This window comes from Castor canadensis, chromosome 5 (assembly GCF_047511655.1).
Source record: "Castor canadensis chromosome 5, mCasCan1.hap1v2, whole genome shotgun sequence".
Classification (NCBI taxonomy): Eukaryota; Metazoa; Chordata; class Mammalia; order Rodentia; family Castoridae; genus Castor; species Castor canadensis.
The window spans coordinates 147683868-147696575 of NC_133390.1; the positions used below are offsets into that span (position 1 = coordinate 147683868).

At 37.1% G+C, this 12708-nt stretch overlaps 1 protein-coding gene across 14 annotated transcripts in view; it reads right to left on the reverse strand.

The window, feature by feature from the left end:
- Positions 1 to 12708, reverse strand: part of Plcb4 (phospholipase C beta 4) — a 381620-nt gene that overhangs the window by 227028 nt on the left and 141884 nt on the right. For 13 of the 14 annotated variants that reach the window (XM_074074368.1, XM_074074360.1, XM_074074366.1 and 10 more), the window contains one exon: positions 4871 to 4949. The exons of the other annotated variant lie outside the window; for it this stretch is intronic. The gene's annotated coding sequence lies outside the window, so the exon portion shown is untranslated. The remainder of the gene's footprint in view (positions 1 to 4870; positions 4950 to 12708) is intronic. 14 annotated transcript variants of the gene reach the window in all.

Consider the following 12708-nt stretch of genomic DNA (forward strand, 5'->3'; position numbering starts at 1 on the left):
CTGAAAAAAGCAAAAGGACTGGGTGTTGGTGGGGAGTGGTTCAAGTGGTAGACCACTTGCTAGCAAATTGAGGCCTGAATTCAAACACCAGAATGGCCGGAAAAAAAAAAAAAAAAAGCAGGAAAGTTAAAAAAAGGGGGAGGATTTGATTAGGGGAAAAGGGTAAGAAAGAGTAATAGGGATTGGTATGATCAAAGTGCATCATATGCATGTTTGGAAATATCACAATGAACATCTCACTTTGTACAATTGCTGTTGTTTTCAAGTGATTTTTCTATACAACAATCAGTAACAAGAACAGATGCCAACATATATGCTAAATTATGGTGACACCTCATTTCACACACTGTAAAATCCAAGTCTTTAAGCCTGGTATGAATTTGGCTACTTTATCTTTTTGTTGTTGTTGTTGAAATGGGATTTGAACTCTTGATCTCAGCTTCCCAAGTAACTAGGATTACAGGTGTGAGCCACCAGCCCTACCTTTCTTACTGTGTAATTAACCCTATAGCTTAATAAGTCTATATGGAAGCACCCAAACCTTTCTAGAATCTTCCCCCAACACATGTCTCACACATACATATTCCTTCCAACCCTGAAATACCCTCCTTTCCTTTTTCTTTTTCTTACTTTTTTTTCTTTTTTTTTTTTTGGTGGTAGTAGGCTTTGAATTCAGGGCCTCAAGCTTGCTAGGAAGGCAATCTACCTCTTGAGTCACTCCACCCTTTTTTTGTATTCAATATAGGGTCTCACGAACTATTTGCCCCAGGTGGCTTTGAACCATGATCCTCCTGATCTTTACTTCCTGCATAGTTAAGATTACAGGCATGAGCTACCAGGGTCCAGCGACCCCTCCTTTCTTGTTTTTGATCTTTCTACAGTCTACCCTTCACTCAAAACCAGTCTCCCAAAATGTTCTCCTAGCTTCTTCACTGCTGAAGATTATCAGTGACATCTTACCTGCAAAATCCAATCATTTAACCTCAATTCTAACCCACAAGGCTTAGATCTAGCAATGGCTCACCAAGGATGGTTCAATTCACTTTCTTTGGACAACAGAGTTGACTCATTTCTTCACTGAATAGGATTCCAAGCCAGGAGAAAGAGTCATATCTCAAGCAGGAAAGCCTTCTACCAGAGTTTTTCTCTAACATATTAAAGCTGCACTATTCAATTTGGTGCCACCAACCAAATCTTACTTTTGAGCACCTGAAACATCACTAGTCTGAATTTTGTTGTAAATATAAAATGCACCAGATGAAAAATGTTGTATATTAATGTTTATATTAATTAAATGTTGACAAGATAATCATTCAGCTATACAGGGCTAAGTATATGATTCAAATTAATGTCACCTGTGATCTTGGTCTTCTCTGTCTCAGTCTTGTCAAATTTGACTTGTTTCTTTTCTTTACCGAAACTCCAAGAAAATCTAAAGTTTTATATGTTGCTTACATGGTATCTCTATTGGGCAGGACTGGTCTCAAGAGATCAGATGGGCTATATTGAACGGAAGGTGATGAGGAAATGCCATATTCCTACTTAAAAATTTTCTCAAAAGAAAATAATTTTAAAAGCAAAAGTGAACTATTGGGAAATAACATAAAAGATAGTTAAAAGAGGCAAGAACAAAAATTATCACAAAGTTAATTTATACATTTGCAAATACTTCTAGCAAGAATAACTGCAACTCAAACAATCACATGATATCCTTGCCTCTTTCTGCCGGGCCATGAAATCATTATTCACAATGACAGTCATTTAAGGAAAGCTTTGAAATTCTGGATTTTATTTTTCTAACTTTATGTAGAAATTCAACTTGCTGAAAATCACCTAGGCATCTTTCAGTACTACAATCATTTAAGAACATATTTTTGTAGTGGCTTACTACATTCTCAAGGGAAGAAAATGAATTTTATTCTGTTTCTGAAAGTGCTTAACTTATATCACAACATGGCCAAAGGGATGAAAAAGTGCCTGCAAGGAAGAAAGTGAGATGCCATGTTGTTTCCTACCTGGGCCCTCCTAACTGACCTGTGTGCCCACCTGCCAACTTTTGTGTGGTTGGCTTCTAGGGGATGGCATGTGAAACTTTTTAAGAGCAGCCCCCTTCAACTGTTTGAGCTACTTCACTTCAGACTCAGGCACAGAATGCTGAGGCTAATGACCAGTGGGAATGGGAAAGCCCAGCTCCATGGACAAAAGTGGGACAGACTGAGCAACTATGTTCCAAAGTGCCCTAGGGATCGGGCTGAGGTGGGCATTTTGCTTGGCTCATCCCCTGCTTGGCTTCTTCCCTTTCCCTTCCCTTCCACCATCCAGTAGTTTCCCCTGGGAACCCTGCCACATGTACAGAAATCCTCATTTCGGGTTTGCTTCTGGCAATCTCAACTTAAGACTCTTGGCATGTACAATGTGCTCCAAATAAGAGCATCGACAACACTCAAAAGTTTGAAATGACTCGGCAACATCGACAGTCTAATAAGCAAGCAGTGTTCCAAAGAACACTGCAGCTGCCCTAAAATGCAGGTCTTAGATCTAGGGGAAAAAAGATAATAACTGACATAACATATATGAGTCTCCAGGTGGAGAGTCTGGGACAGCATGTAAGGATTCAAAGTGGAGGTAAAAAGAAAGAGAAGCCAACATTAAAGTTTGGTGAGGTATATGCCTAACACTAGTACTATAAGTTCTCTATATAATCAAGATTTAATTTAAAAAACTTAAAATTACTCAGAAAAGAACAAAACACCCCAAACATTGCATAGATTTTTCAAGAATAGCATGTCTTCCAAACAAAAATCTACAGGAAAGAAGTTAATAGAGTGTTGCTTTTTTTCCATCAAACTTGAAAATGTCCTTTGATTTGCCTCAACTAATAAATTTCTAGCAGTGCAAGGGTGGGGATAATTCATCCAAAATAGTCATTTTGTTCTCTATATAATTTTTTTAAATTTAGGAGATTATTGACTAACAATAGTAATAAGCCAAGTTCAATATGACATAAATAAAGAGATCTAAAATATACCATGACAGGAACTAAAATATATTCTGAATGTCCATTGTGGATGTAACAGGCCTGAAAATAATTTAGAACTGACACATCATCAGAGCTTCTCACTGTTAAAATTATAGGAAAATAAATCAAGCATTTCAAGAAAAAATCAGAAGAGTTTAGTTTCTAGGTTCTAGTATTCCTAACTTTTCATATAGGAAGATATTACACAAAATAATCAGATATAACTCAACATTTTTGAAAAACTCATAATACATAATATCTAACAATTGAACAGTGATGAATAGAGACCAAATGTGTTGACTTTTAGGAGGGAGTAGAAAGAAACATAAGACATTCTCTTCTGGGAAGATCAAGTCTAACACAAAGATAAAAACCAGGTGACACCAAGTCCAATCAGGTCCTACAGACATGTGGAATGAGAGAGGAGCCCTCTTGTGATGTCTGATATCCTAGGGCCTGCTGCTATCCAAAGTCTGTAAAGTCAAATGCAAGACACATTTCTACTACTTAATATAGAGAATTCCTTTTCAGGACTTAAAATATTTAACTTCTGAGTTCTGCTTTTGTTTTAACGACTCTTGAATTCAGTGTTCATATTCATTAAATGCATAATTCTTCATAGAAACCATTTACATTACAGCTGGTGAAAAATGACCAGTTTAAGAATAATACAACCATTATACAGGAAAAACGGATAGTCCAGAAAAATGTAACAAAAACACAGTAAAGGGCGGATGGTAAATCTATACTGATTTAAGGTCTCTAACATTACTCAGCACTCAACTCTGCTGTGCCTACTAAGACAAGGTTTATGAGTCATCTGTAGGGAGTAATAAAATATTGTCCACTTGACTAAAAATAGGTAAGAACATTCAATAATAAATCTACTTCCTTGATATTCTTATGCCATCATTAAAGACTGATGATTTGGAAACCTGTCAGGTTATGTAATTCTTTCTTCTCTGCACAGAAAGGCCGGAAGAAAATCAGCCATGGGCACTGCCAAAAAATAATGAAGCACCTGGCATGACATGCGACACACAGACAGAAAAAAACACTGGTGTTAAAAGCCTATGACCTGGAGTTCATGATTAAGAGGAACAGTAAAGTTGGTGGTTCCTGTGGTCACTACAAAATGACTTCTTGTCCATTAAAGGAAGAAAGGACAAGTGGTACCATTTTTTTTTTACATATAACAGCAATTAGAAAACAGCAGTTTAATTAAGAATGACAAAATGACAATCTCATATTTGCTAGCATTTTGGCTCTAACATATGCATTAGCAAGTTCCAGCTTATAATGAAAATGAATCGGCCATACAAAAATAATTCCAGTTCCATTTTGGCATTTCATGAAAGATTCATAAAATGGAACATTAGGGGAGTATACAAAGAATTTATTGACATCATGCCCATATTAGTTGACCCACAATGGAGAATTCTAGCTAACAATGTGCACAGCTGTGATTTCTGACATTGGCGGGAATCTTCTTAGCAAATCCTGCAGAAGACTGAAAAGTCACATGTATTTCTTCTGAGAAAGAACTGTGCAGAACAAAAGCTTCAATAACATCTGATGCTTGCTAAATGCAGACAATACTACCACAAGTACCAAGTAGAAAATCAGCAGAAGGTATAGTGCCCAAGCTGGTAGTGGAATTAGTAAAATGAAACCAAGAAAATCCTGGGAGATTCTGCTTAATTCTCCACTACACCAAGGAAAAAGTCTGTGAATCATTTTCAAGAGACATTTCAGACAGGGCAACGGCAAAAATTAAGAGATTCATTTTGCAAACTGAAAGCTCTGGAACCCCACTACTAGCATTGTCACCACAGTACAAAGAGTACTCACCAGGCAGCTCTCCGCCAAAGGCAAGCGATGTCGACTTAGTCAAACACAGGGCACAGCCCTCTGTGAAGCAAGCAGACACCTACAGGAGAAAAATCAATGTCAAGGACTTTTAGAGTTCTCAAGCAGAGAAATAACCTTTGCACTTCACATTAGAATTTATAATGTATTTCTTAACATGTATCAGAAAGATACATCAAAACATTAGTGACATTAGTTTTAGACAATGAAAATGTAATGTCATCAAATCAGAAATATTTACTGCTATTCCCATCCTAGGGGGTTTACAGATTATCACTACAATGTGGCTGATTTCCTACTCACCCTCTTCAGCTAGTAAAATAATTAAGCAGCAATTGAACAAGGTATCTAAAATCTTCTTGAAGTAAATATAATTGTCTTTTCCTGATTAATACTAAAATGTCCTTAGATGAACTGTAATTGCACCAAATCTCTCAAATGTCCTTAGATGAACTGTAATTGGAAGAAACTTTTCTAAGAGGCACAGTTCTGAACAGAGAAGATTTACAATGGAATTGCATCTATCTACAAAGAGTTATTATTTTTATGTGTGTTTCTGTATTTCCTTTTTTAATAAGTTGTTTATATCAATTATGGATTTGACACTGGATTTCTAGTTTGGCTGAAATGTAGCTTTCAAGACCTTTCCAAAATGTAGTGGGAAGAAAAAAGGTTCCAGGTAGTAACAGAACTGCATAGAAGAGGAAGCACATTTTCACATGGGAAGAAGGTAGAAACATAAAAATTGACGATCCAGAATTGGGATAATAATATCTATCTGTAAAAGGGAATGAATTTGGAATTTGTGACTATTATCTGTTATGGTCTATATATGGAGATGTCTATATTGGGGTCCCTTGATAAGGTTGCTATATCCATGCATCACAAGATTATGTCATGTAATAGAAAGGAACAAATCTGGATTTAAATGGACACTTATAGAAATAAATTTTAAGACTATAGTATTAATTTTTAAAAACACTGAAGTAGTATAGTTATATGACCCCATTGTGTTAAAGCAAATTTCACTATCTACACGTAAACACACAACCAATTTTATTGTTAATTTATTCTTTGTTTTATGCAAATAACTGGAGAGGTAATAAGAATCTATAGTGAGGCTGTCTCTGAGAAGCTGGCATTGAAGGGAGGTTAAAAAAAATTTAAAAGGGCAGGAAAAGTCTGATTTTAATCTAAAATTTAGCCATTGTGTAATACTTAACCATGAAACATACTACTTTTAAAGGAGAAATTGGCAGGGGGGGAACCCAATTCATCTGAAACTCTATACAGACCAAAACATTGCACTTTAAATACAGAAACTCCCTTATAGCTATTTTAAACAAACAAAAATGTCATTTTATTTTTCTTTTACAAAACCACAGAACAGGAGGGTTGAACAGGTCCTTTCGAGGAATATGGGGGTTGGTATCAGTGGGAGAGGGGAGGATGTGGAGAAAGGATGTAGGAGGGTGAGTATAGTGCAAATACTATGTACACATGTATGGAAACAGAAAATGAGACCTGTTGAAACTATTCCAAGAATGGGGGGGGGGTAAAGAAGAATGATGGAGGGAGTGACTTCAACTGTGATGTATTTGGTATATTGTAAGAACTTCTATAAATGCCATAAGGTACCCCCACCCAGAACGATTAGAAAAAGAATACAGTTCAGAGAATTAGAGACAATAGAGCATTATGTACACTGACCTTCCTGATTTAATGAATATTTGCTATGACCCAGGCTCTAATCATGAATTTCCTCATCATATACAATCACATAAAACCTCTAAAATGTATGTACTATGGTTATTCCCATTTCATAATAGGGAAGAGTGAGAAGTATGGGGAATATTCAAGAATCAGCAGACCTGGCAAGTGCCAGGAATTCAAGTACATTGAATACATTAAAACTCAGGTATACTGACTCATGTTTAGTCCCTATGGTACTACCTCCTCCATGGCATTTATTGTATTTTCTATATGACTTATAGATTTATTAATTTTTTTATGAATTCAAGTCTGTAAATGGCATGAGGACAGGAATTATGTATGTTTGAAACCATCATACATATCCCCAGCACCTAGCCCAGGGCCTGGCACTTAGTAGGTGCTCAGTAAATCCTTCTTAAATAGGTGAATAATTAAATGTTCTCCCTAGAACTGAGACATTACGTAACTCTTTTATAACTCTTAGAGCTATGAAGCAGGCTGACTTCCTAAAAAGCTCATGGATTAATGACTTTTCCATACCTGGCTTCTCATTCTGAGGAACCTCTTGCTGCCTGTGTTTTTGTAATTGAAGACTTAAAAGATTGGACACATAGTTTCCCTTCCTTTCTCAATTCCCTAGAGACCATCAAGCATAAAACTGCCATATGGATCTGTAAACCTTTCTAATTCTGAGCATACTTAGGATACTTCAGCATTTAGGAAAACCAGTGTTATAATGCCTTACAAAGAAGTAAAGCAGTATGAGTGTCATGAATTATTTAGCAGCTGGCATACCATCGCCAACTACTGTAACTGACTGGATCGTACAGTCATATCTGAATGAAGATCCCAACCTATCAACTTTTTCATTCGAATATTATTATTCTGGTTGTTCAAAAAAGGGGGTCTTTGATAAAGGAGGGGCTGCGTATGAGAGTATGAGAGGGATGGTGGGGGAATCTGTTTAGATATTTATATGTGTGTCTCTCTCTGTGTTTTGCTCTTTAAAAAGAAGAAAGGTATTTTTTTCCATAGTATGGAAAGGAAACCCAACAGTTAAAATACACAGTCCCAGTATGGGATAGGTGTTAAGCTGTTTTGCATCCAATAAGGGTATCAAGACCATTCAATTGGGAAAGACAGTCTACTGAACAAGAAGTGCTGGAAATAATTGGATAGCCACAAGCAAAATAATGAAGATAGATTCTTACCTCAAATCATATACAAAAACATTAGCTCCAAAAAGTAAAACCACGGTTATACTTTTCATGATTTCAGTTACCATGGTCAACAAGAGAAAGGGTAAGTACAACACAATAAGATATTTTAAGAGAGAAACGCCACATTCTCTTAACTTTTATTATAGTATATTGTCATAGTTATTCTATTTTATTGCTAGTTATTATTGTTAATCTTTTACTATGCCTAAGTTAGAAATTATACTTTATCATAAAGGGTATGTATAGGGAAAAAAAGTATATGTAGGGTTGGGTATTATCCACAATTTTAGTCATCCACTGAAGGTCTTAAAAATTATTTACCATGGATAAGGGTAGATTACTATAAAAAAGTAAGTTTAACATTGGAACAAAACTTTGTAACCTTGGATTAGGCAATGGTTTCTTAGATACAACACCAAAAGCATGAGCAATAAAAGGGAAAAACAGATAAATCAGGTATTATTAACAGCTTTTGTGCTTCAGAAAATACCATCAAGAAAGTGAAAAGAGCATCTACAGGAAATGAGACAACATTCGCAAATCATTTATCTGACAAAAAGACTTTTATCCAAAATCGAAGAATTCTTACAACTCAACAGCAAAAAACAAATAACCCAATTTTAAAATGGGCAACTGGCATGAAAAGACATTTCTCCAAAAAATATACAAATACATAAAAAGTTTCTCTGCCATTGGGGCTATGTAAATCAACACCACAACGAGACACTACTTCACAACCACTAGGAAAACTATAATCAAAAGACAGCTAATGATAATGGGAATTTGAGGAAATCAGATCCCTTATCCACTTTTGGTGGGGATGCAAATGATGCAGACACTTTGGAAAAGCCTAAATGTCAGTTCCTCAAATGCTTGGACATAAAGTTGCCATATCACTTGTAGATACCTAACTAAGAGAAATGAACATAGTCATACCAGAAATACAATTTCTTTCAAAACAGCACTATACATAATAGAAAAAGTGAAAATAAGCCTAATGTCCATCAACTGATGAATACATTAACAATGCAATACTATTCAACAATAAAAAAATGTAACAGTGGATGAACTTGAAAAAAACCATCATGTTAGGTGGAAGAAGCCAGTCACAAGGACTACCTATGGTAAGATTCATGCCTAGAATAGGCAAATCCACACAGACAGAAGGCAGATTCCAGCTCTCAAGGACTAGAGGGCATGTTGTGACACGATGTCCTTTTGTCCCACTCAGAGAAGATGGACAGTCATAGCTAATCAGTGCAGGAATTCTTTTGGGAGTGATAGAAATTTTCTAAGAGTAAAGTGTGGTGCTGGTTGCACAATGCTGTGACTACACTACAAATCACTGAATTGGACATTTTAAATGGGTAAGCTTTTGCTGTACAAATTATATTTCATTAAAATGGTTAAAATGCTGCATTACAGTGAGTTTGCCAGTGAATATTAATTATCTTTTTTCAAAAATGACAAAACACTTAATTCACATTCTTTGAGAAAAACACAGGAAACGGTAAAATGTGCTTAAATTTTTTTTTTTTTCTGATTGCAATTCTCCACGGGATTCCTTTTGATGGGAAATACACAATTGTATTTTACGCTTGCAAAGAGCCCAAGTATGGGACCCTCCAAACCACAAGATAACACCAATATCTTACTGCAGACCACAACTCACAGTGCCACAATGTTTATGACATAGTCTTATTTCAAAGCAACAGGGAATTTTAGCCAACAGTGAAGTTTTATTTAAGTAGTGGAAAAAAAGTCTACAAATATTTTGGGATGCAAGATGCCCAGACAACATGAAGGGGGTTCATTCCTGCTCTGTTCACATACATGGTTAATAACTTCCAAAAAGTCCCTCAAATGGAATTGTAGGTTAAAAAGAGGAAATGAGTGGGACAAAGGACATTGTGTCACAACATTGAAAGTCATCACATCTAAGAAGTTAGTTTTGCCACAGCGGTCACATTTAGAATTTTCACAAATGGTATGAATTGGTTTGTGACACCTCAGCTTCCCTTTACAAACATTAATTGAGCATTCACTGTGTGCCACATATGGGTCTCCGCTTTGGGGACAGAGCAGTGAACAAAACACAACCAGACTCTGAGAACTCAGGAAGTTCACACTCTCTTACTCCTCTGCCTCCCAAAGTGCTCTCATACTCTCCTCATTCCTCAGGCTGCAGAAAAGCAGCTCACATGACTGCATGGTGATCTTTTAAAGTTTGACCTAGTTGTTGCATTTTAAAAGTGAAAGATTTCACATAAAGACCTGAAATTTCAACTTCTTTAAAAAATATGGATGATTCTGCAACATCCGACTCCGAATGTTGTAGATAACTGAGCCAAGAGCCAAGAAGCACCTGGAGTATTCTTTGCCATCATAAAGTGAATGCCCACACAAAAGGACTGCCAGAAGCAAATACACATTTGTTAGTTCCTAGCTTGGTAGGTCGGAAGTCCAAACACCTCAGCTGGGATTTCTGGGTAGGGTCTTACAAATGTAGGAGTCTGCTAAGCTCCACTCCTTTCTGGAGGCTCTAAGGGTTAACCCACTTCTGAGCTCAGGCAGAATGTTGACCAGTTTTTTTATGCAACTCAGGACTCTCTTTCTTTGCTAGCTGTTACCTGGCTGACAATTTCAGTTCCTGGAGATTACCCATATTTTTTGTAACTTGGTTCCTGTTATCTATAATGGAGACTCTCTCCTGCAAGGAGTCTCTGTCTTTTCTTAAAACTATCATTAATACCTTTTAGGATTGATCAATGACAAACTCTTATTTTCAAAGTCAACTGTGCCACTTACCGTAACCTGATCGCAGGCATGATGTAATTTCAGTACTCTGGAAGTCTTAAAGACTATTTTAGAATTAATTTAACTTTCATTCAACTAGCTTGGCTATTGGAAGTTACACAGAGGCAAGATATACACAACCATACTAATTGTTAATGTCTAAGAATAATTAACAGTATGCTTAATATTCACTGGCACATAGTATATTAAGTTCTTTTTTAAACAATCTTCAAAAACCATTTTCCTTCAAATACATGTTTGGTTAAACAGCAGAACTGTATGACAGGCTCAGAAGAAGCAAAGTAAGTAATAATTACTGAGAAATTACAATGTCCAGGCACTTTAGTGTCTTATGTATGTGAACTCATATATCTCCAAATCTTTTGCAGATGAAGAGACTAAGGCACAACATGGTTACATCACTTAATCAGAGTCACTTGGCAAGCAAAGAAAGGAACATGAATTCAAGCCCTGAGCTCAGGACCCTCCCTTACTAACTGCAACTGCCTGTGCCCCATGTGTGTACCACAGTATGAAATAGGGGTTACTTCTGCATCTGCTATCATTCACAAGGTGGTGGCCAAGCACCTGTGCACTGTACTCACACTGCCCTGACTCTCATCCATGGCCAAGAAGTGAATGGAGCCTGCAAGTGACAAAGAGGTATATTTCTGTAATTCACATGGAAATACTAACTGTGGCCAGAGACAGCCTTTGTTCAAGCAAGCCTAGCGTTGGAAGGGAGGGAGGGAGGGAAGGTGGAAAGAAAACAGGCATTTCTCTAGCCCCCTAAGTCTTCTTTTGGAAGGGAGAGAGAAGAAAAATAGTAATTGATTTCTTCTTTCTCACTGTTTGCTCCATTGAAACCCTGTTCCATTATTCTCCAGTTTGAAATTAAGGGATCGTGAAAAAAATGGAAACACTGCAAATGCTAACACTAGAAACCAAATAGAAATGCTACCGGTTCCCTTTGCAATGATAGAGAAGAAAGTTGGGCCTCTTCTAGGTGCAGAGAAATGAGATATCCATACCTTAAAATAATCTCAATTTTTTTTTGTAGTACTGGGATTTGGTTTCAGGACATTGTGCTTGCTAGGCAGGTGCTCTACCACTTGAGTCATGTTCCCAGTCCTTTTTTGCATTAGTTATTTTTCGGATCGGGTCTCATGTCTTTGCCCAGGGCTAGGCTCAGACCATGATCCTCCTACATCTCACTTATCTCTAACTCCAGAGTAGCTGGGATTACAGGTACTAGCACCAAATCCAGCTTTAATCTGAAAAGTTTTCCACCAATTGCACCCAGCCACGGCAGGGTGGTAAGGCACCAGGAGCCACCAGCCAGGCAGCACAGACCCCAAAAAACTCAAGTTTAGCAATTGTAGTACTGAATCACAGGAAGTGAAATTGGGGTGAGGAGCACATATTAAATCTTGACATTTGCCTTAAGGGTAGATTTGCTTTCAATGACTCAATTCCACAGCAATGTTGGAAAAGTCCACCTGTCAGACATTTACTAACTATCTTTCCTGACACTTGCAATCACTAGCCAAGGACTGTTAGCATGTCAGAGCCCTTAGCTCACAGAGCTGAGAGGCTACCAGCACACCTTAATCTTTATTTTCTTTAATGATTAAATCTCAGCTCTAGGGTCCTCATGGTCACTAGCAGAGATCACAGAAATGTAAATTTATGTTGTCAGAAAAGCTTCTCTTTAATCTGTTGCTTTGTATTGCTTCTTTTGCATCTTGCTTTTTACAGGGTTTTGTTTGTTAGAATACAACATGTTTCATGATTTGACTTAAAATAGCCATGCACTACAGCTAGAACATTCGGCTACATTTGAGATGACACATAAACCTTAAGGTCCCTGGCTGCTTGTGGTTGTCTCTAACCCCTCAGAAGATTCTAGCAGGGCATCAGTTTCCAAAGCCTGGCTATACGCCAACCCAGGTAATTATTCTCTGCCTACCTAATTTCCCAAGGCAATTTTAATTGAAAATGATATTATCCTTTACCTCAGTTCTAATCTGCTCTGAAGTGTCCCTGTGTCCTGCTTCTTGCCTCCATCATAAGTTAACTGAGCTGGTTTCT